Source organism: Salmo trutta, chromosome 3 (genome assembly GCF_901001165.1).
Source record: "Salmo trutta chromosome 3, fSalTru1.1, whole genome shotgun sequence".
In the NCBI taxonomy this organism is placed as follows: Eukaryota; Metazoa; Chordata; class Actinopteri; order Salmoniformes; family Salmonidae; genus Salmo; species Salmo trutta.
In genome coordinates, this window is record NC_042959.1 from 8,631,287 (window position 1) to 8,656,153 (window position 24,867).

Consider the following 24,867-nt stretch of genomic DNA (forward strand, 5'->3'; position numbering starts at 1 on the left):
CCTGGCATGACACAGTGCTATATTAACACAGACCATCCCCTGGCATGACACAGTGCTATATTAACACAGACCATCCCCTGGCATTGCACAGTGCTATATTAACCAGACCATCCCCTGGCATGACACAGTGCTATATTAACCAGACCATCCCCTGGCATGACACAGTGCTATATTAACCAGACCATCCCCTGGCATGACACAGTGCTATATTAACCAGACCATCCCCTGGCATGACACAGTGCTATATTAACCAGACCATCCCCTGGCATGACACAATGCTATATTAACCAGACCATCCCCTGGCATGGCACATTGCTATATTAACCAGACCATCCCCTGGCATGGCACAGTGCTATATTAACCAGACCATCCCCTGGCATAGCACAGTGCTATATTAACCAGACCATCCCCTAGCATGACACAGTGCTATATTAGCCAGACCATCCCCTGGCATGACACAGTGCTATATTAGCCAGACCATCCCCTGGCATGACACAGTGCTATATTAACACAGACCATCCCCTGGCATGACACAGTGCTATATTAACACAGACCATCCCCTGGCATGACACAGTGCTATATTAACACAGACCATCCCCTGGCATGACACAGTGTTATATTAACACAGACCATCCCCTGGCATGACACAGTGCTATATTAGCCAAACCATCCCCTGGCATGGCACAGTGCTATATTAACCAGACCATCCCCTGGCATGACACAGTGCTATATTAACCAGACCATCCCCTGGCATGACACAGTGCTATATTAACCAGACCATCCCCTGGCATGGCACAGTGCTATATTAACCAGACCATCCCCTGGCATGACACAGTGCTATATTAACTAGACCATCCCCTGGCATGGCACAGTGCTATATTAACCAGACCATCCCCTGGCATGACACAGTGCTATATTAACCAGACCATCCCCTGGCATGACACAGTGCAATATTAACCAGACCATCCCCTGGCATGGCACAGTGTTATATTAACACAGACCATCCCCTGGTACAGTGCTATATTAACCAGACCTTCCCCTGGCATGACACAGTGTTATATTAACCAGACCATCCCCTGGTATGACTCAGTGCTATATTAACCAGACCATCCCCTGGCATGACACAGTGCTATATTAACCAGACCATCCCCTGGCATGACACAGTGCTATATTAACCAGACCATCCCCTGGCATGACACAGTACTATATTAACCAGACCATCCCCTGGCATGACACAGTGCTATATTAACCAGACCATCCCCTGGCATGACACAGTGCTATATTAACCAGACCATCCCCTGGCATGACACAGTGCTATATTAACCAGACCATCCCCTGGCATGACACAGTGCTATATTAACCAGACCATCCCCTGGCATGACACAATGCTATATTAACCAGACCATCCCCTGGCATGGCACATTGCTATATTAACCAGACCATCCCCTGGCATGGCACAGTGCTATATTAACCAGACCATCCCCTGGTACAGTGCTATATTAACCAGACCTTCCCCTTACATGACACAGTGTTATATTAACCAGACCATCCCCTGGTATGACTCAGTGCTATATTAACCAGACCATCCCCTGGCATGACACAGTGCTATATTAACCAGACCATCCCCTGGCATGACACAGTGCTATATTAACCAGACCATCCCCTGGCATGACACAGTGCTATATTAACCAGACCATCCCCTGGCATGGCACAGTGCTATATTAACCAGACCATCCCCTGGCATGACACAGTGCTATATTAACCAGACCATCCCCTGGCATGACACAGTGCTATATTAACCAGACCATCCCCTGGCATGACACAGTGCTATATTAACCAGACCATCCCCTGGCATGGCACATTGCTATATTAACCAGACCATCCCCTGGCATGGCACAGTGCTATATTAACCAGACCATCCCCTGGTACAGTGCTATATTAACCAGACCTTCCCCTTACATGACACAGTGTTATATTAACCAGACCATCCCCTGGTATGACTCAGTGCTATATTAACCAGACCATCCCCTGGCATGACACAGTGCTATATTAACCAGACCATCCCCTGGCATGACACAGTGCTATATTAACCAGACCATCCCCTGGCATGACACAGTACTATATTAACCAGACCATCCCCTGGCATGACACAGTGCTATATTAACCAGACCATCCCCTGGCATGGCACAGTGCTATATTAACCAGACCATCCCCTGGCATGACACAGTGCTATATTAATACAGACCTTCCCCTGGCATGACACAGTGCTATATTAACCAGACCATCCCCTGGCATGACACAGTGCTATATTAACCAGACCATCCCCTGGCATGACACAATGCTATATTAACCAGACCATCCCCTGGCATGGCACATTGCTATATTAACAAGACCATCCCCTGGCATGGCACAGTGCTCTATTAACCAGACCATCCCCTGGCATAGCACAGTGCTATATTAACCAGCCCATCCCCTGGCATGACACAGTGCTATATTAGCCAGACCATCCCCTTGCATGACACAGTGCTATATTAGCCAGACCATCCCCTGGCATGACACAGTGTTATATTAACACAGACCATCCCCTGGCATGACACAGTGCTATATCAACACAGACCATCCCCTGGCATGACACAGTGCTATATTAACACAGACCATCCCCTGGCATGACACAGTGTTATATTAACACAGACCATCCCCTGTCATGGCACAGTGCTATATTAACCAGACCATCCCCTGGCATGACACAGTGCTATATTAACCAGACCATCCCCTGGCATGGCACAGTGCTTTATTAACCAGACCATCCCCTGGCATGGCACAGTGCTATATTAACCAGACCATCCCCTGGCATGACACAGTGCAATATTAACCAGACCATCCCCTGGCATGGCACAGTGTTATATTAACACAGACCATCCCCTGGTACAGTGCTATATTAACCAGACCTTCCCCTGGTATGACACAGTGCTATATTAACCAGACCATCCCCTGGCATGACACAGTGCTATATTAACCAGACCATCCCCTGGCATGACACAGTGCTATATTAACCAGACCATCCCCTGGCATGACACAGTGCTATATTAACCAGACCATCCCCTGGCATGACACAGTGCAATATTAACCAGACCATCCCCTGGCATGACACAGTGCTATATTAACACAGACCATCCCCTGGCATGACACAGTGCTATATTAACACAGACCATCCCCTGGCATGACACAGTGTTATATTAACATAGACCATCCCCTGTCATGGCACAGTGCTATATTAACCAGACCATCCCCTGGCATGACACAGTGCTATATTAACCAGACCATCCCCTGGCATGGCACAGTGCAATATTAACCAGACCATCCCCTGGCATGGCACAGTGTTATATTAACACAGACCATCCCCTGGTACAGTGCTATATTAACCAGACCTTCCCCTGGCATGACACTGTGTTATATTAACCAGACCATCCCCTGGCATGGCACAGTGCTATGTTAACCAGACCATCCCCTGGCATGACACAGTGCAATATTAACCAGACCATCCCCTGGCATGGCACAGTGTTATATTAACACAGACCATCCCCTGGCATGACACAGTGCTATATTAACCAGACCATCCCCTGGTACAGTGCTATATTAACCAGACCTTCCCCTTACATGACACAGTGTTATATTAACCAGACCATCCCCTGGTATGACTCAGTGCTATATTAACCAGACCATCCCCTGGCATGACACAGTGCTATATTAACCAGACCATCCCCTGGCATGACACAGTGCTATATTAACCAGACCATCCCCTGGCATGACACAGTACTATATTAACCAGACCATCCCCTGGCATGACACAGTGCTATATTAACCAGACCATCCCCTGGCATGGCACAGTGCTATATTAACCAGACCATCCCCTGGCATGACACAATGCTATATTAACCAGACCATCCCCTGGCATGACACAATGCTATATTAACCAGACCATCCCCTGGCATGGCACAGTGCTCTATTAACCAGACCATCCCCTGGCATGACACAGTGCTATATTAACCAGACCATCCCCTGGCATGACACAGTGCTATATTAGCCAGACCATCCCCTTGCATGACACAGTGCTATATTAGCCAGACCATCCCCTGGAATGACACAGTGTTATATTAACACAGACCATCCCCTGGCATGACACAGTGCTATATTAACACAGACCATCCCCTGGCATGACACAGTGCTATATTAACACAGACCATCCCCTGGCATGACACAGTGTTATATTAACACAGACCATCCCCTGGCATGACACAGTGCTATATTAGCCAAACCATCCCCTGTCATGGCACAGTGCTATATTAACCAGACCATCCCCTGGCATGACACAGTGCTATATTAACCAGACCATCCCCTGGCATGGCACAGTGCTATATTAACCAGACCATCCCCTGGCATGACACAGTGCTATATTAACCAGACCATCCCCTGGCATGGCACAGTGCTATATTAACCAGACCATCCCCTGGCATGACACAGTGCAATATTAACCAGACCATCCCCTGGCATGGCACAGTGTTATATTAACACAGACCATCCCCTGGTACAGTGCTATATTAACCAGACCTTCCCCTGGTATGACTCAGTGCTATATTAACCAGACCATCCCCTGGCATGACACAGTGCTATATTAACCAGACCATCCCCTGGCATGACACAGTGCTATATTAACCAGACCATCCCCTGGCATGACACAGTGCTATATTAACCAGACCATCCCCTGGCATGACACAGTGCTATATTAACCAGACCATCCCCTGGCATGGCACAGTGCTATATTAACCAGATCATCCCCTGGCATGACACAGTGCAATATTAACCAGACCATCCCCTGGCATGGCACAGTGTTATATTAACACAGACCATCCCCTGGTACAGTGCTATATTAACCAGACCTTCCCCTGGCATGACACTGTGTTATATTAACCAGACCATCCCCTGGCATGGCACAGTGCTATGTTAACCAGACCATCCCCTGGCATGACACAGTGCAATATTAACCAGACCATCCCCTGGCATGGCACAGTGTTATATTAACACAGACCATCCCCTGGTACAGTGCTATATTAACCAGACCATCCCCTGGCATGACACAGTGCTATATTAACCAGACCATCCCCTGGCATGACACAGTGCTATATTAACCAGACCATCCCCTGGCATGACACAGTGCTATATTAACCAGACCATCCCCTGGCATGACACAGTGCTATATTAACCAGACCATCCCCTGGCATGACACAGTACTATATTAACCAGACCATCCCCTGGCATGACACAGTGCTATATTAACCAGACCATCCCCTGGCATGGCACAGTGCTATATTAACCAGACCATCCCCTGGCATGACACAGTGCTATATTAATACAGACCTTCCCCTGGCATGACACAGTGCTATATTAACCAGACCATCCCCTGGCATGACACAGTGCTATATTAACCAGACCATCCCCTGGCATGACACAATGCTATATTAACCAGACCATCCCCTGGCATGGCACATTGCTATATTAACCAGACCATCCCCTGGCATGGCACAGTGCTCTATTAACCAGACCATCCCCTGGCATAGCACAGTGCTATATTAACCAGACCATCCCCTGGCATGACACAGTGCTATATTAGCCAGACCATCCCCTGGCATGACACAGTGCTATATTAGCCAGACCATCCCCTGGCATGACACAGTGTTATATTAACACAGACCATCCCCTGGCATGACACAGTGCTATATTAACACAGACCATCCCCTGGCATGACACAGTGCTATATTAACACAGACCATCCCCTGGCATGACACAGTGTTATATTAACACAGACCATCCCCTGGCATGACACAGTGCTATATTAGCCAAACCATCCCCTGTCATGGCACAGTGCAATATTAACCAGACCATCCCCTGGCATGGCACAGTGTTATATTAACACAGACCATCCCCTGGCATGACACAGTGCTATATTAACCAGACCATCCCCTGGTACAGTGCTATATTAACCAGACCATCCCCTGGTATGACTCAGTGCTATATTAACCAGACCATCCCCTGGCATGACACAGTGCTATATTAACCAGACCATCCCCTGGCATGACACAGTGCTATATTAACCAGACCATCCCCTGGCATGACACAGTGCTATATTAACCAGACCATCCCCTGGCATGACACAGTGCTATATTAACCAGACCATCCCCTGGCATGGCACAGTGTTATATTAACACAGACCATCCCCTGGTACAGTGCTATATTAACCAGACCATCCCCTGGCATGACACAGTGCTATATTAACCAGACCATCCCCTGGCATGACACAGTGCTATATTAACCAGACCATCCCCTGGCATGACACAGTGCTATATTAACCAGACCATCCCCTGGCATGACACAGTACTATATTAACCAGACCATCCCCTGGCATGACACAGTGCTATATTAACCAGACCATCCCCTGGCATGGCACAGTGCTATATTAACCAGACCATCCCCTGGCATGACACAGTGCTATATTAACCAGACCATCCCCTGGCATGACACAGTACTATATTAACCAGACCATCCCCTGGCATGACACAGTGCTATATTAACCAGACCATCCCCTGGCATGACACAGTGCTATATTAACCAGACCATCCCCTGGCATGACACAGTACTATATTAACCAGACCATCCCCTGGCATGACACAGTGCTATATTAACCAGACCATCCCCTGGCATGGCACAGTGCTATATTAACCAGACCATCCCCTGGCATGACACAGTGCTATATTAACCAGACCATCCCCTGGCATGGCACAGTGCTATATTAACCAGACCATCCCCTGGCATGACACAGTGCTATATTAACCAGACCATCCCCTGGCATGACACAGTGGTATATTAACCAGACCATCCCCTGGCATGACACAGTACTATATTAACCAGACCATCCCCTGGCATGACACAGTGCTATATTAACCAGACCATCCCCTGGCATGGCACAGTGCTATATTAACCAGACCATCCCCTGGCATGACACAGTGCTATATTAATACAGACCTTCCCCTGGCATGACACAGTGCTATATTAACCAGACCATCCCCTGGCATGACACAGTGCTATATTAACCAGACCATCCCCTGGCATGACACAATGCTATATTAACCAGACCATCCCCTGGCATGGCACATTGCTATATTAACCAGACCATCCCCTGGCATGGCACAGTGCTCTATTAACCAGACCATCCCCTGGCATAGCACAGTGCTATATTAACCAGACCATCCCCTGGCATGACACAGTGCTATATTAGCCAGACCATCCCCTGGCATGACACAGTGCTATATTAGCCAGACCATCCCCTGGCATGACACAGTGTTATATTAACCCAGACCATCCCCTGGCATGACACAGTGCTATATTAACACAGACCATCCCCTGGCATGACACAGTGCTATATTAACACAGACCATCCCCTGGCATGACACAGTGTTATATTAACACAGACCATCCCCTGGCATGACACAGTGCTATATTAGCCAAACCATCCCCTGTCATGGCACAGTGCTATATTAACCAGACCATCCCCTGGCATGACATAGTGCTATATTAACCAGACCATCCCCTGGCATGACACAGTGCTATATTAACCAGACCATCCCCTGGCATGGCACAGTGCTATATTAACCAGACCATCCCCTGGCATGACACAGTGCTATATTAACCAGACCATCCCCTGGCATGGCACAGTGCTATATTAACCAGACCATCCCCTGGCATGGCACAGTGCTTTATTAACCAGACCATCCCCTGGCATGGCACAGTGCTATATTAACCAGACCATCCCCTGGCTTGGCACAGTGCTATATTAACCAGACCATCCCCTGGCATGACACAGTGCAATATTAACCAGACCATCCCCTGGCATGGCACAGTGTTATATTAACACAGACCATCCCCTGGTACAGTGCTATATTAACCAGACCTTCCCCTGGTATGACTCAGTGCTATATTAACCAGACCATCCCCTGGCATGACACAGTGCTATATTAACCAGACCATCCCCTGGCATGACACAGTACTATATTAACCAGACCATCCCCTGGCATGACACAGTGCTATATTAACCAGACCATCCCCTGGCATGACACAGTGCTATATTAACCAGACCATCCCCTGGCATGACACAGTACTATATTAACCAGACCATCCCCTGGCATGACACAGTGCTATATTAACCAGACCATCCCCTGGCATGACACATGCTATATTAACCAGACCATCCCCTGGCATGACACAGTGCTATATTAACACAGACTATCCCCTGGCATGACACAGTGTTATATTAACCAGACCATCCCCTGGCCTGGCACAGTGCTATGTTAACCAGACCATCCCCTGTCTTGGCACAGTGCTATATTAACCAGACCATCCCCTGGCATGACACAGTGCTATATTAACCAGACCCTCCCCTGGCATGGCACAGTGCTATATTAACCAGACCATCCCCTGGCATGACACAGTGCTATATTAACCATTCCATCCCCTGGCATGACACAGTGCTATATTAACCAGACAATCCCCTGGCATGGCACAGTGCTATATTAACCAGACCATCCCCTGGCATGGCACAGTGCTATATTAACCAGACCATCCCCTGGCATGGCACAGTGCTATATTAACACAGACCAACCCCTGGTATGACACAGTGCTATATTAACCAGACCATCCCCTGGCATGGCACAGTGCTATATTAACACAGACCATCCCCTGGCATGGCACAGTGCTATATTAACCAGACCATCCCCTGGCATGGCACAGTGCTATATTAACCAGACCATCCCCTGGCATGACACAGTGCTATATTAACCAGACCATCCCCTGGCATGACACAGTGCTATATTAACACAGACCATCCCCTGGCATGACACAGTGCTATATTAACACAGACCATCCCCTGGCATGACACAGTGTTATATTAACACAGACCATCCCCTGGCATGACACAGTGCTATATTAGCCAAACCATCCCCTGGCATGGCACAGTGCTATATTAACCAGACCATCCCCTGGCATGACACAGTGCTATATTAACCAGACCATCCCCTGGCATGACACAGTGCTATATTAACCAGACCATCCCCTGGCATGGCACAGTGCTATATTAACCAGACCATCCCCTGGCATGACACAGTGCTATATTAACTAGACCATCCCCTGGCATGGCACAGTGCTATATTAACCAGACCATCCCCTGGCATGACACAGTGCTATATTAACCAGACCATCCCCTGGCATGACACAGTGCAATATTAACCAGACCATCCCCTGGCATGGCACAGTGTTATATTAACACAGACCATCCCCTGGTACAGTGCTATATTAACCAGACCTTCCCCTGGCATGACACAGTGTTATATTAACCAGACCATCCCCTGGTATGACTCAGTGCTATATTAACCAGACCATCCCCTGGCATGACACAGTGCTATATTAACCAGACCATCCCCTGGCATGACACAGTGCTATATTAACCAGACCATCCCCTGGCATGACACAGTACTATATTAACCAGACCATCCCCTGGCATGACACAGTGCTATATTAACCAGACCATCCCCTGGCATGGCACAGTGCTATATTAACCAGACCATCCCCTGGCATGACACAGTGCTATATTAACCAGACCATCCCCTGGCATGACACAGTGCTATATTAACCAGACCATCCCCTGGCATGACACAATGCTATATTAACCAGACCATCCCCTGGCATGGCACATTGCTATATTAACCAGACCATCCCCTGGCATGGCACAGTGCTATATTAACCAGACCATCCCCTGGCATAGCACAGTGCTATATTAACCAGACCATCCCCTGGCATGACACAGTGCTATATTAGCCAGACCATCCCCTGGCATGACACAGTGCTATATTAGCCAGACCATCCCCTGGCATGACACAGTGCTATATTAACACAGACCATCCCCTGGCATGACACAGTGCTATATTAACACAGACCATCCCCTGGCATGACACAGTGCTATATTAACACAGACCATCCCCTGGCATGACACAGTGCTATATTAACACAGACCATCCCCTGGCATGACACAGTGTTATATTAACACAGACCATCCCCTGGCATGACACAGTGCTATATTAGCCAAACCATCCCCTGGCATGGCACAGTGCTATATTAACCAGACCATCCCCTGGCATGACACAGTGCTATATTAACCAGACCATCCCCTGGCATGACACAGTGCTATATTAACCAGACCATCCCCTGGCATGGCACAGTGCTATATTAACCAGACCATCCCCTGGCATGACACAGTGCTATATTAACCAGACCATCCCCTGGCATGGCACAGTGCTATATTAACCAGACCATCCCCTGGCATGACACAGTGCAATATTAACCAGACCATCCCCTGGCATGGCACAGTGTTATATTAACACAGACCATCCCCTGGTACAGTGCTATATTAACCAGACCTTCCCCTTACATGACACAGTGTTATATTAACCAGACCATCCCCTGGTATGACTCAGTGCTATATTAACCAGACCATCCCCTGGCATGACACAGTGCTATATTAACCAGACCATCCCCTGGCATGACACAGTGCTATATTAACCAGACCATCCCCTGGCATGACACAGTACTATATTAACCAGACCATCCCCTGGCATGACACAGTGCTATATTAACCAGACCATCCCCTGGCATGGCACAGTGCTATATTAACCAGACCATCCCCTGGCATGACACAGTGCTATATTAATACAGACCTTCCCCTGGCATGACACAGTGCTATATTAACCAGACCATCCCCTGGCATGACACAGTGCTATATTAGCCAGACCATCCCCTGGCATGACACAGTGTTATATTAACACAGACCATCCCCTGGCATGACACAGTGCTATATTAACACAGACCATCCCCTGGCATGACACAGTGCTATATTAACACAGACCATCCCCTGGCATGACACAGTGTTATATTAACACAGACCATCCCCTGGCATGACACAATGCTATATTAGCCAAACCATCCCCTGTCATGGCACAGTGCTATATTAACCAGACCATCCCCTGGCATGACACAGTGCTATATTAACCAGACCATCCCCTGGCATGACACAGTGCTATATTAACCAGACCATCCCCTGGCATGGCACAGTGCTATATTAACCAGACCATCCCCTGGCATGGCACAGTGCTTTATTAACCAGACCATCCCCTGGCATGGCACAGTGCTATATTAACCAGACCATCCCCTGGCATGACACAGTGCAATATTAACCAGACCATCCCCTGGCATGGCACAGTGTTATATTAACACAGACCATCCCCTGGTACAGTGCTATATTAACCAGACCTTCCCCTGGTATGACTCAGTGCTATATTAACCAGACCATCCCCTGGCATGACACAGTGCTATATTAACCAGACCATCCCCTGGCATGACACAGTGCTATATTAACCAGACCATCCCCTGGCATGACACAGTGCTATATTAACCAGACCATCCCCTGGCATGACACAGTGCTATATTAACCAGACCATCCCCTGGCATGGCACAGTGCTATATTAACCAGACCATCCCCTGGCATGACACAGTGCAATATTAACCAGACCATCCCCTGGCATGGCACAGTGTTATATTAACACAGACCATCCCCTGGTACAGTGCTATATTAACCAGACCTTCCCCTGGCATGACACTGTGTTATATTAACCAGACCATCCCCTGGCATGGCACAGTGCTATGTTAACCAGACCATCCCCTGGCATGACACAGTGCAATATTAACCAGACCATCCCCTGGCATGGCACAGTGTTATATTAACACAGACCATCCCCTGGTACAGTGCTATATTAACCAGACCATCCCCTGGCATGACACAGTGCTATATTAACCAGACCATCCCCTGGCATGACACAGTGCTATATTAACCAGACCATCCCCTGGCATGACACAGTGCTATATTAACCAGACCATCCCCTGGCATGACACAGTGCTATATTAACCAGACCATCCCCTGGCATGACACAGTACTATATTAACCAGACCATCCCCTGGCATGGCACAGTGCTATATTAACCAGACCATCCCCTGGCATGGCACAGTGCTATATTAACCAGACCATCCCCTGGCATGACACAGTGCTATATTAATACAGACCTTCCCCTGGCATGGCACATTGCTATATTAACCAGACCATCCCCTGGCATGACACAGTGCTATATTAGCCAGACCATCCCCTGGCATGACACAGTGCTATATTAGCCAGACCATCCCCTGGCATGACACAGTGCTATATTAGCCAGACCATCCCCTGGCATGACACAGTGTTATATTAACACAGACCATCCCCTGGCATGACACTGTGCTATATTAACACAGACCATCCCCTGGCATGACACAGTGCTATATTAACACAGACCATCCCCTGGCATGACACAGTGTTATATTAACACAGACCATCCCCTGGCATGACACAGTGCTATATTAGCCAAACCATCCCCTGTCATGGCACAGTGCTATATTAACCAGACCATCCCCTGGCATGACATAGTGCTATATTAACCAGACCATCCCCTGGCATGACACAGTGCTATATTAACCAGACCATCCCCTGGCATGGCACAGTGCTATATTAACCAGACCATCCCCTGGCATGACACAGTGCTATATTAACCAGACCATCCCCTGGCATGGCACAGTGCTATATTAACCAGACCGTCCCCTGGCATGGCACAGTGCTTTATTAACCAGACCATCCCCTGGCATGGCACAGTGCAATATTAACCAGACCATCCCCTGGCATGGCACAGTGTTATATTAACACAGACCATCCCCTGGTACAGTGCTATATTAACCAGACCTTCCCCTGGTATGACTCAGTGCTATATTAACCAGACCATCCCCTGGCATGACACAGTGCTATATTAACCAGACCATCCCCTGGCATGACACAGTGCTATATTAACCAGACCATCCCCTGGCATGACACAGTACTATATTAACCAGACCATCCCCTGGCATGACACAGTGCTATATTAACCAGACCATCCCCTGGCATGACACATGCTATATTAACCAGACCATCCCCTGGCATGACACAGTGCTATATTAACACAGACTATCCCCTGGCATGACACAGTGTTATATTAACCAGACCATCCCCTGGCCTGGCACAGTGCTATGTTAACCAGACCATCCCCTGTCTTGGCACAGTGCTATATTAACCAGACCATCCCCTGGCATGACACAGTGCTATATTAACCAGACCATCCCCTGGCATGACACAGTGCTATATTAACCAGACCATCCCCTGGCATGGCACAGTGCTATATTAACCAGACCATCCCCTGGCATGACACAGTGCTATATTAACCAGACCAGCCCCTGGCATGACACAGTGCTATTTTAACCAGACCATCCCCTGGCATGACACAGTGCTATATTAACCAGACCATCCCCTGGCATGGCACAGTGCTATATTAACCAGACCTTCCCCTGGCATGACACAGTGCTATATTAGCCAGACCATCCCCTGGCATGACACAGTGCTATATTAGCCAGACCATCCCCTGGCATGACACAGTGTTATATTAACACAGACCATCCCCTGGCATGACACAGTGCTATATTTACACAGACCATCCCCTGGCATGACACAGTGTTATATTAACACAGACCATCCCCTGGCATGACACAGTGCTATATTAGTCAGACCATCCCCTGGCATGGCACAGTGCTATATTAACCAGACCATCCCCTGGCATGACACAGTGCTATATTAACCAGACCATCCCCTGGCATGACACAGTGCTATATTAACCAGACCATCCCCTGGCATGGCACAGTGCTATATTAACCAGACCATCCCCTGGCATGACACAGTGCTATATTAACCAGACCATCCCCTGGCATGGCACAGTGCTATATTAACCAGACCATCCCCTGGCATGGCACAGTGCTTTATTAACCAGACCATCCCCTGGCATGGCACAGTGCTATATTAACCAGACCATCCCCTGGCATGACACAGTGCAATATTAACCAGACCATCCCCTGGCATGGCACAGTGTTATATTAACACAGACCATCCCCTGGTACAGTGCTATATTAACCAGACCTTCCCCTGGCATGACACTGTGTTATATTAACCAGACCATCCCCTGGCATGGCACAGTGCTATGTTAACCAGACCATCCCCTGGCATGACACAGTGCAATATTAACCAGACCATCCCCTGGCATGGCACAGTGTTATATTAACACAGACCATCCCCTGGTACAGTGCTATATTAATCAGACCATCCCCTGGCATGACACAGTGCTATATTAACCAGACCATCCCCTGGCATGACACAGTGCTATATTAACCAGACCATCCCCTGGCATGACACAGTGCTATATTAACCAGACCCTCCCCTGGCATGGCACAGTGCTATATTAACCAGACCATCCCCTGGCATGACACAGTGCTATATTAACCATTCCATCCCCTGGCATGACACAGTGCTATATTAACCAGACAATCCCCTGGCATGGCACAGTGCTATATTAACCAGACCATCCCCTGGCATGGCACAGTGCTATATTAACCAGACCATCCCCTGGCATGGCACAGTGCTATATTAACACAGACCAACCCCTGGTATGACACAGTGCTATATTAACCAGACCATCCCCTGGCATGGCACAGTGCTATATTAACACAGACCATCCCCTGGCATGGCACAGTGCTATATTAACCAGACCATCCCCTGGCATGGCACAGTGCTATATTAACCAGACCATCCCCTGGCATGACACAGTGCTATATTTACCAGACCATCCCCTGGCATGGCACAGTGCTATATTAACCAGACCATCCCCTGGCATGGCACAGTGCTATATTAACCAGACCATCCCCTGGCATGACACAGTGCTATATTAACACAGACCATTCCCTGGTATGACACAGTGCTATATTAACCAGACCATCCCCTGGCATGGCACAGTGCTATATTAACACAGACCATCCCCTGGCATGGCACAGTGCTATATTAACCAGACCATCCCCTGGCATGGCACAGTGCTATATTAACCAGACCATCCCCTGGCATGGCACAGTGCTATATTAACACAGACCATCCCCTGGCATGACACAGTGCTATATTAACCAGACCATCCCCTGGCATGGCACAGTGCTATATTAACCAGACCATCCCTGGCATGGCACAGTGCTATATTAAGACAGACCATCCCCTGGCATGGCACAGTGCTATATTAAGACAGACCATCCCCTGGCATGGCACAGTGCTATATTAACACAGACCATCCCCTGGTTTGACACAGTGCTATATTAACCAGACCATCCCCTGGCATGACACAGTTCTCTATTAACACAGACCATCCCATGGTATGACACAGTGCTATATTAACCAGACCATCCCCTGGCACAGTGCTATATTAACCAGACCATCCCCTGGCATGACACAGTGCTATATTAACCAGACCATCTCATGGCATGACACAGTGTTATATTAACCAGACCATCCCCTGGCATGACACAGTGCTATATTAACACAGACCATCCCCTGGCATGACACAGTGCTATATTAACACAGACCATCCCCTGGCATGACACAGTGCTATATTAACCAGACCATCCCCTGGCATGACACAGTGCTATATTAACACAGACCATCCCCTGGCCTGACACAGTGCTATATTAACACAGACCATCCCCTGGCATGACACAGTGCTATATTAACACAGACCATCCCCTGGAATGACACAGTTCTATATTAATCAGACCATCCCCTGGCATGACACAGTGCTATATTAATCAGACCATCCCCTGGCATGACACAGTGCTATATTAACCAGACCATCCCCTGGCATGGCACAGTGCTATATTAAGCAGACCATCCCCTGGCATGACACAGTGCTATATTAACACAGACCATCCCCTGGCATGGCACAGTGCTATATTAAGCAGACCATCCCCTGGCATGACACAGTGCTATATTAACACAGACCATCCCCTGGCATGACACAGTGTTATATTAACCAGACCATCCCCTGGCACAGTGCTATATTAACCAGACCATCCCCTGGCATGACACAGTGCTATATTAACCAGACCATCTCATGGTATGACACAGTGTTATATTAACCTGACCATCCCCTGGCATGACACAGTGCTATATTAACCAGACCATCCCCTGGCATGACACAGTGCTATATTAACACAGACCATCCCCTGGCATGACACAGTGCTATATTAACCAGACCATCCCCTGGCATGACACAGTGCTATATTAACACAGACCATCCCCTGGCATTACACAGTGCTATATTAACACAGACCATCCCCTGGCATGACACAGTGCTATATTAACACAGACCATCCCCTGGCATGACACAGTGCTATATTAACCAGACCATCCCCTGTCATGACACAGTGCTATATTAACCAGACCATCCCCTGGCATGACACAGTGTTATATTAACCGGACCATCCCCTGGCATGACACAGTGCTATATTAACACAGACCATCCCCTGGCATGACACAGTGCTATATTAACACAGACCATCCCCTGGCATGACACAGTGCTATATTAACCAGACCATCCCCTGGCATGACACAGTGCTATATTAACACAGACCATCCCCTGGCATTACACAGTGCTATATTAACCAGACCATCTGTCACGTTCCTCGTATTCTCCCTCATCGGAAGATATGTCGAAATCACTTGATGACCAATACGCAGCAGGTTGACTGTTCCACATCATATTTATTATAGATTGAAACGACAAAACAAAATAAACACGCAAAGGAGAAAGGTGACAGTTTCACAGGAGAAACAAAACCCAGTGCAAAATACAATTACCCACAAATACCAAACACAAACACACCACACTATATGGGACTCTCAATCAAAGGCAGATAGACAACACCTGCCTTCAACTGAGAGTCCCAACCCCAATTAACCAAACATAGACATACACCTACACATAGAAAACCTAACCTAGAACCTAACCCAACACTCACAACCCCACTATACCATAACCAAACATAACTCTGCCACGTCCTGACCAAATATAATACAAAAATACCTAAGTATATGGTCAGGACGTGACACCATCCCCTGGCACAGTGCTATATTAACCAGACCATCCCCTGGCATGACACAGTGCTATATTAACACAGACCATCCCCTGGCATGACACAGTGCTATATTAACCAGACCATCCCCTGGCATGACACAGTGCTATATTAACCAGACCATCCCCTGGCATGACACAGTGCTATATTAACCAGACCATCCCCTGTCATGACACAGTGCTATATTAACCAGACCATCCCCTGTCATGACACAGTACTATATTAACCAGACCATCCCCTGGCATGACACAGTGCTATATTAACCAGACCATCCCCTGGCATGACACAGTGCTATATTAACACAGACCATCCCCTGGCATGACACAGTTCTCTATTAACACAGACCATCCCCTGGCATGACACAGTGCTATATTAACCAGACCATCCCCTGGCATGACACAGTGCTATATTAACCAGACCATCCCCTGGCATGACACAGTGCTATATTAACACAGACCATCCCCTGGCATGACACAGTTCTCTATTAACACAGACCATCCCCTGGCATGACACAGTGCTATATTAACCAGACCATCCCCTGGCATGACATAGTGTTATATTAACCAGACCATCCCCTGGCATGACACAGTGCTATATTAACACAGACCATCCCCTGGCTGGGCACAGTGCTATATTAACCAGACCATCCCCTGGCATGACACAGTGCTATATTAACCAGACCATCCCCTGGCATGGCATAGTGCTATATTAACACAGACCATCCCCTGGCATGACACAGTGCTATATTAACCAGACCATCCCCTGGCATGACACAGTGCTATATTAACCAAACTATCCCCTGGTATGACACAGTGCTATATTAACCAGACCATCCCCTGGCATGACACAGTGCTATATTAACCAGACCATCCCCTGGCATGACACAGTGCTATATTAACCAGACCATCCCATGGCATTGCACAGTGCTATATTAACCAGACCATCCCCTGGCATGACACAGTGCTATATTAACCAGACCATCCCCTGGCATGGCACAGTGCTATATTAACCAGACCATCCCCTGGCATGACACAGTGCTATATTAACCAGACCATCCCCTGGCATGGCACAGTGCTATATTAACCAGACCATCCCCTGGCATTGCACATTGCTATATTAACCAGACCATCCCCTGGCATGACACAGTGCTATATTAACCAGACCATCCCCTGGCATGGCACAGTGCTATATTAACCAGACCATCCCCTGGTATGACACAGTGCTATATTAACCAGACCATCCCCTGGCTGGGCACAGTGCTATATTAACCAGACCATTCCCTGGCATGGCACAGTGCTATATTAACCAGACCATCCCCTGGCATGGCACAGTGCTATATTAACCAGACCATTCCCTGGCATGGCACAGTGCTATATTAACCAGACCATCCCCTGGCATGGCACAGTGCTATATTAACCAGACCATCCCCTGGCATGACATAGTGCTATATTAACCGGACCATCCCCTGGCATGACACAGTGCTATATTAACCAGACCATCCCCTGGCATGACACAGTGCTATATTAACCAGACCATCCCCTGGCATGACACAGTGCTATATTAACCAAACTATCCCCTGGTATGACACAGTGCTATATTAACCAGACCATCCCCTGGCATGACACAGTGCTATATTAACCAGACCATCCCCTGGCATGACACAGTGCTATATTAACCAGACCATCCCATGGCATTGCACAGTGCTATATTAACCAGACCATCCCCTGGCATGACACAGTGCTATATTAACCAGACCATCCCCTGGCATGGCACAGTGCTATATTAACCAGACCATCCCCTGGCATGACACAGTGCTATATTAACCAGACCATCCCCTGGCATGGCACAGTGCTATATTAACCAGACCATCCCCTGGCATTGCACATTGCTATATTAACCAGACCATCCCCTGGCATGACACAGTGCTATATTAACCAGACCATCCCCTGGCATGGCACAGTGCTATATTAACCAGACCATCCCCTGGTATGACACAGTGCTATATTAACCAGACCATCCCCTGGCTGGGCACAGTGCTATATTAACCAGACCATTCCCTGGCATGGCACAGTGCTATATTAACCAGACCATCCCCTGGCATGGCACAGTGCTATATTAACCAGACCATTCCCTGGCATGGCACAGTGCTATATTAACCAGACCATCCCCTGGCATGGCACAGTGCTATATTAACCAGACCATCCCCTGGCATGACATAGTGCTATATTAACCGGACCATCCCCTGGCATGACACAGTGCTATATTAACCAGACCATCCCCTGGCATGACACAGTGCTATATTAACCAGACCATCCCCTGGCATGACACAGTGCTATATTAACCAGACCATCCCCTGTCATGACACAGTGCTATATTAACCAGACCATCCCCTGTCATGACACAGTACTATATTAACCAGACCATCCCCTGGCATGACACAGTGCTATATTAACCAGACCATCCCCTGGCATGACACAGTGCTATATTAACACAGACCATCCCCTGGCATGACACAGTTCTCTATTAACACAGACCATCCCCTGGCATGACACAGTGCTATATTAACCAGACCATCCCCTGGCATGACACAGTGCTATATTAACCAGACCATCCCCTGGCATGACACAGTGCTATATTAACACAGACCATCCCCTGGCATGACACAGTTCTCTATTAACACAGACCATCCCCTGGCATGACACAGTGCTATATTAACCAGACCATCCCCTGGCATGACATAGTGTTATATTAACCAGACCATCCCCTGGCATGACACAGTGCTATATTAACACAGACCATCCCCTGGCTGGGCACAGTGCTATATTAACCAGACCATCCCCTGGCATGACACAGTGCTATATTAACCAGACCATCCCCTGGCATGGCATAGTGCTATATTAACACAGACCATCCCCTGGCATGACACAGTGCTATATTAACCAGACCATCCCCTGGCATGACACAGTGCTATATTAACCAAACTATCCCCTGGTATGACACAGTGCTATATTAACCAGACCATCCCCTGGCATGACACAGTGCTATATTAACCAGACCATCCCCTGGCATGACACAGTGCTATATTAACCAGACCATCCCATGGCATTGCACAGTGCTATATTAACCAGACCATCCCCTGGCATGACACAGTGCTATATTAACCAGACCATCCCCTGGCATGGCACAGTGCTATATTAACCAGACCATCCCCTGGCATGACACAGTGCTATATTAACCAGACCATCCCCTGGCATGGCACAGTGCTATATTAACCAGACCATCCCCTGGCATTGCACATTGCTATATTAACCAGACCATCCCCTGGCATGACACAGTGCTATATTAACCAGACCATCCCCTGGCATGGCACAGTGCTATATTAACCAGACCATCCCCTGGTATGACACAGTGCTATATTAACCAGACCATCCCCTGGCTGGGCACAGTGCTATATTAACCAGACCATTCCCTGGCATGGCACAGTGCTATATTAACCAGACCATCCCCTGGCATGGCACAGTGCTATATTAACCAGACCATTCCCTGGCATGGCACAGTGCTATATTAACCAGACCATCCCCTGGCATGGCACAGTGCTATATTAACCAGACCATCCCCTGGCATGACATAGTGCTATATTAACCGGACCATCCCCTGGCATGACACAGTGCTATATTAACCAGACCATCCCCTGGCATGACACAGTGCTATATTAACCAGACCACCCCCTGGTATGACACAGTGCTATATTAACCAGACCATCCCCTGGCATGACACAGTGCTATATTAACCAGACCATCCCCTGGCATGACACAGTGCTATATTAACCAGACCATCCCCTGGCTGGGCACAGTGTTATTTTAACCAGACCATCCCCTGGCATGACACAGTGCTATATTAACCAGACCATTCCCTGGCTTGGAACAGTGCTATATTAACCAGACCATCCCCTGGCTGGGCACAGTGCTATATTAACCAGACCATCCCCTGGCATGGCACAGTACTATATTAACCAGACCATCCCCTGGCATGGCACAGTGCTATATTAACCAGACCATCCCCTGGCATGACACAGTGCTATATTAACCAGACCATCCCCTGGCACAGTGCTATATTAACCAGACCATCCCCTGGCTGGGCACAGTGCAATATTAACCAGACCATCCCCTGGCTGGGCACAGTGCTATAATGACCAGACCATCCCCTGGCATGGCACAGTGCTATATTAACCAGACCATCCCCTGGCATGACACAGTGCTATATTAACCAGACCATCCCCTGGCATGACACAGTGCTATATTAACCAGACCATCCCCTGGCATGACACAGTGCTATATTAACCAGACCATCCCCTGGCATGACACAGTGCTATATTAACACAGACCATCCCCTGGCATGGCACAGTGCTATATTAACCAGACCATCCCCTGGCATGACATAGTGCTATATTAACCAGACCATCCCCTGGCATGACACAGTGCTATATTAACACAGACCATCCCCTGGCATGACACAGTGCTATATTAACACAGACCATCCCCTGGCATGACACAGTGATATATTAACCAGACCATCCCCTGGCATGACACAGTGCTATATTAACACAGACCATCCCCTGGCATGACACAGTGCTATATTAACACAGACCATCCCCTGGCATGACACAGTGCTATATTAACCAGACCATCCCCTGGCATGACACAGTGCTATATTAACACAGACCATCCCCTGGCATGACACAGTGCTATATTAACCAGACCATCCCCTGGCATGACACAGTGCTATATTAACACAGACCATCCCCTGGCATGACACAGTGCTATATTAACACAGACCATCCCCTGGCATGACACAGTGCTATATTAACCAGACCATCCCCTGGCATGACACAGTGCTATATTAACCAGACCATCCCCTGGCATGACACAGTGCTATATTAACCTGACCATCCCCTGGTATGGCACAGTGCTATATTAACCAGACCATCCCCTGGCATGGCACAGTGCTATATTAACCAGACCATCCCCTGGCATGGCACAGTGCTATATTAACCAGACCATCCCCTGGCATGGCACAGTGCTATATTAACCAGACCATCCCCTGGCATGGCACAGTGCTATATTAACCAGACCATCCCCTGGCATGGCACAGTGCTATATTAACCAGACCATTCCCTGGCATGGCACAGTGTTATATTAACCAGACCATCCCCTGGCATGACACAGTGCTATATTAACACAGACCATCCCCTGGCATGACACAGTGTTATAAGAGCACACTACTCCTATGTCAAGAGAGAGAGGGTTTTGGCCCAGGGTGGAAACTCAGAATACTAGACATTGAGGAAATGTAAACAACCTCTGTCAACGTAAACACGTCTGGGACAGTAATGGTGCAGGGCATCCTCATGCAGTTCCTGGAGAACTTTTACTGGATCAAAGAGAGAGCAGAGCAGGAAAAGATCTCTCTCTGTGACGACTCCCCCATCCTGAGTGAGTCTGATCACACCACTTCAACCTGTCTTGCAGATGAGGATTGCCACCCATCCCCAGCACTGAACACACCCAGGTCCCACAACTGCACTGCTCCAACATTGTTGAGAGGGATACATTCACAGATCTGGAGAGAGAGAGATGGTGGAGCTCAGAGAGCTAGTCCACACAATCCAGACAGAACAAACCCACAAAACAGACCAGCACAACAACACCCCCCAACAAGACCCGGAGGGCAGAAGGTGGAGATGGACGGCTGTCTGAGAGAACTGGCTGCTCTACGGAGTAAGGTGAGAGAACTTAAGGAGAAGAGAGAGGAACACATTGCACAGCTAACAGCAGTGAAGGAGGAGAGAGAGGAACACATGGCACAGCTAACAGCAGTGAAGGAGGAGAGAGAGGAACACATGGCACAGCTAACAGCAGTGAAGGAGGAGAGAGAGGAACACATTGCACAGCTAACAGCAGTGAAGGAGGAGAGAGAGGAACACATGGCACAGCTAACAGCAGTGAAGGAGGAGAGAGAGGAACACATTGCACAGCTAACAGCAGTGAAGGAGGAGAGAGAGGAACACATGGCACAGCTAACAGCAGTGAAGGAGGAGAGACAGGAACACATGGCACAGCTAACAGCAGTGAAGGAGAAGAGAGAGGAACACATTGCACAGGTAACAGCAGTGAAGGAGGAGAGAGAGGAACACATTGCACAGCTAACAGCAGTGAAGGAGGAGAGACAGCAACACATTGCACAGCTAACAGCAGTGAAGTAGGAGAGAGAGGAACACATGACACAGCTAACAGCAGTGAAGGAGGAGAGAGAGGAACACATGGCACAGCTAACAGCAGTGAAGGAGGAGAGAGAGGAACACATTGCACAGCTAACAGCAGTGAAGGAGAAGAGACAGGAACACATGACACAGCTAACAGCAGTGAAGGAGGAGAGAGAGGAACACATTGCACAGCTAACAGCAGTGAAGGAGGAGAGAGAGGAACACATGGCACAGCTAACAGCAGTGAAGGAGGAGAGAGAGGAACACATTGCACAGCTAACAGCAGTGAAGGAGGAGAGAGAGGAACACATGGCACAGCTAACAGCAGTGAAGGAGGAGAGACAGGAACACATGGCACAGCTAACAGCAGTGAAGGAGGAGAGAGAGGAACACATTGCACAGCTAACAGCAGTGAAGGAGGAGAGAGAGGAACACATTGCACAGCTAACAGCAGTGAAGGAGGAGAGACAGCAACACATTGCACAGCTAACAGCAGTGAAGGAGGAGAGAGAGGAACACATGACACAGCTAACAGCAGTGAAGGAGGAGAGAGAGGAACACATGGCACAGCTAACAGCAGTGAAGGAGGAGAGAGAGGAACACATTGCACAGCTAACAGCAGTGAAGGAGAAGAGACAGCAACACATTGCACAGCTAACAGCAGTGAAGGAGGAGAGAGAGGAACACATTGCACAGCTAACAGCAGTGAAGGAGGAGAGACAGCAACACATTGCACAGCTAACAGCAGTGAAGGAGGAGAGAGAGGAACACATGACACAGCTAACAGCAGTGAAGGAGGAGAGAGAGGAACACATGGCACAGCTAACAGCAGTGAAGGAGGAGAGAGAGGAACACATGGCACAGCTAACAGCAGTGAAGGAGGAGAGACAGGAACACATGACACAGCTAACAGCAGTGAAGGAGGAGAGAGAGGAACACATGGCACAGCTAACAGCAGTGAAGGAGGAGAGAGAGGAACACATGGCACAGCTAACAGCAGTGAAGGAGGAGAGACAGGAACACATGGCACAGCTAACAGCAGTGAAGGAGGAGAGAGAGGAACACATGGCACAGCTAACAGCAGTGAAGGAGGAGAGAGAGGAACACATGGCACAGCTAACAGCAGTGAAGGAGAAGAGACAGGAACACATGACACAGCTAAGAACAGTGAAGGAGGAGAGAGAGGAACACATGGCACAGCTAACAGCAGTGAAGGAGGAGAGAGAGGAACACATTGCACAGCTAACAGCAGTGAAGGAGGAGAGACAGCAACACATTGCACAGCTAACAGCAGTGAAGGAGGAGAGAGAGGAACACGTGACACAGCTAACAGCAGTGAAGGAAGGGAGAGAGGAACACATGGCACAGCTAACAGCAGTGAAGGAGGAGAGAGAGGAACACAT

At 48.5% G+C, this 24,867-nt stretch overlaps 1 long non-coding RNA gene across 1 annotated transcript in view; it reads left to right on the top strand.

Annotated features, from left to right (window-relative positions):
• LOC115167583 (uncharacterized) overlaps positions 1-23,056 on the top strand; it is an 84,749-nt gene extending 61,693 nt beyond the window's left edge. Inside the window, exon 2 of the long non-coding RNA XR_003870512.1 lies at positions 22,731-23,056. This is a non-coding gene — a long non-coding RNA (uncharacterized LOC115167583). The remainder of the gene's footprint in view (positions 1-22,730) is intronic.
• Positions 23,057-24,867: the final 1,811 nt, after the last annotated feature.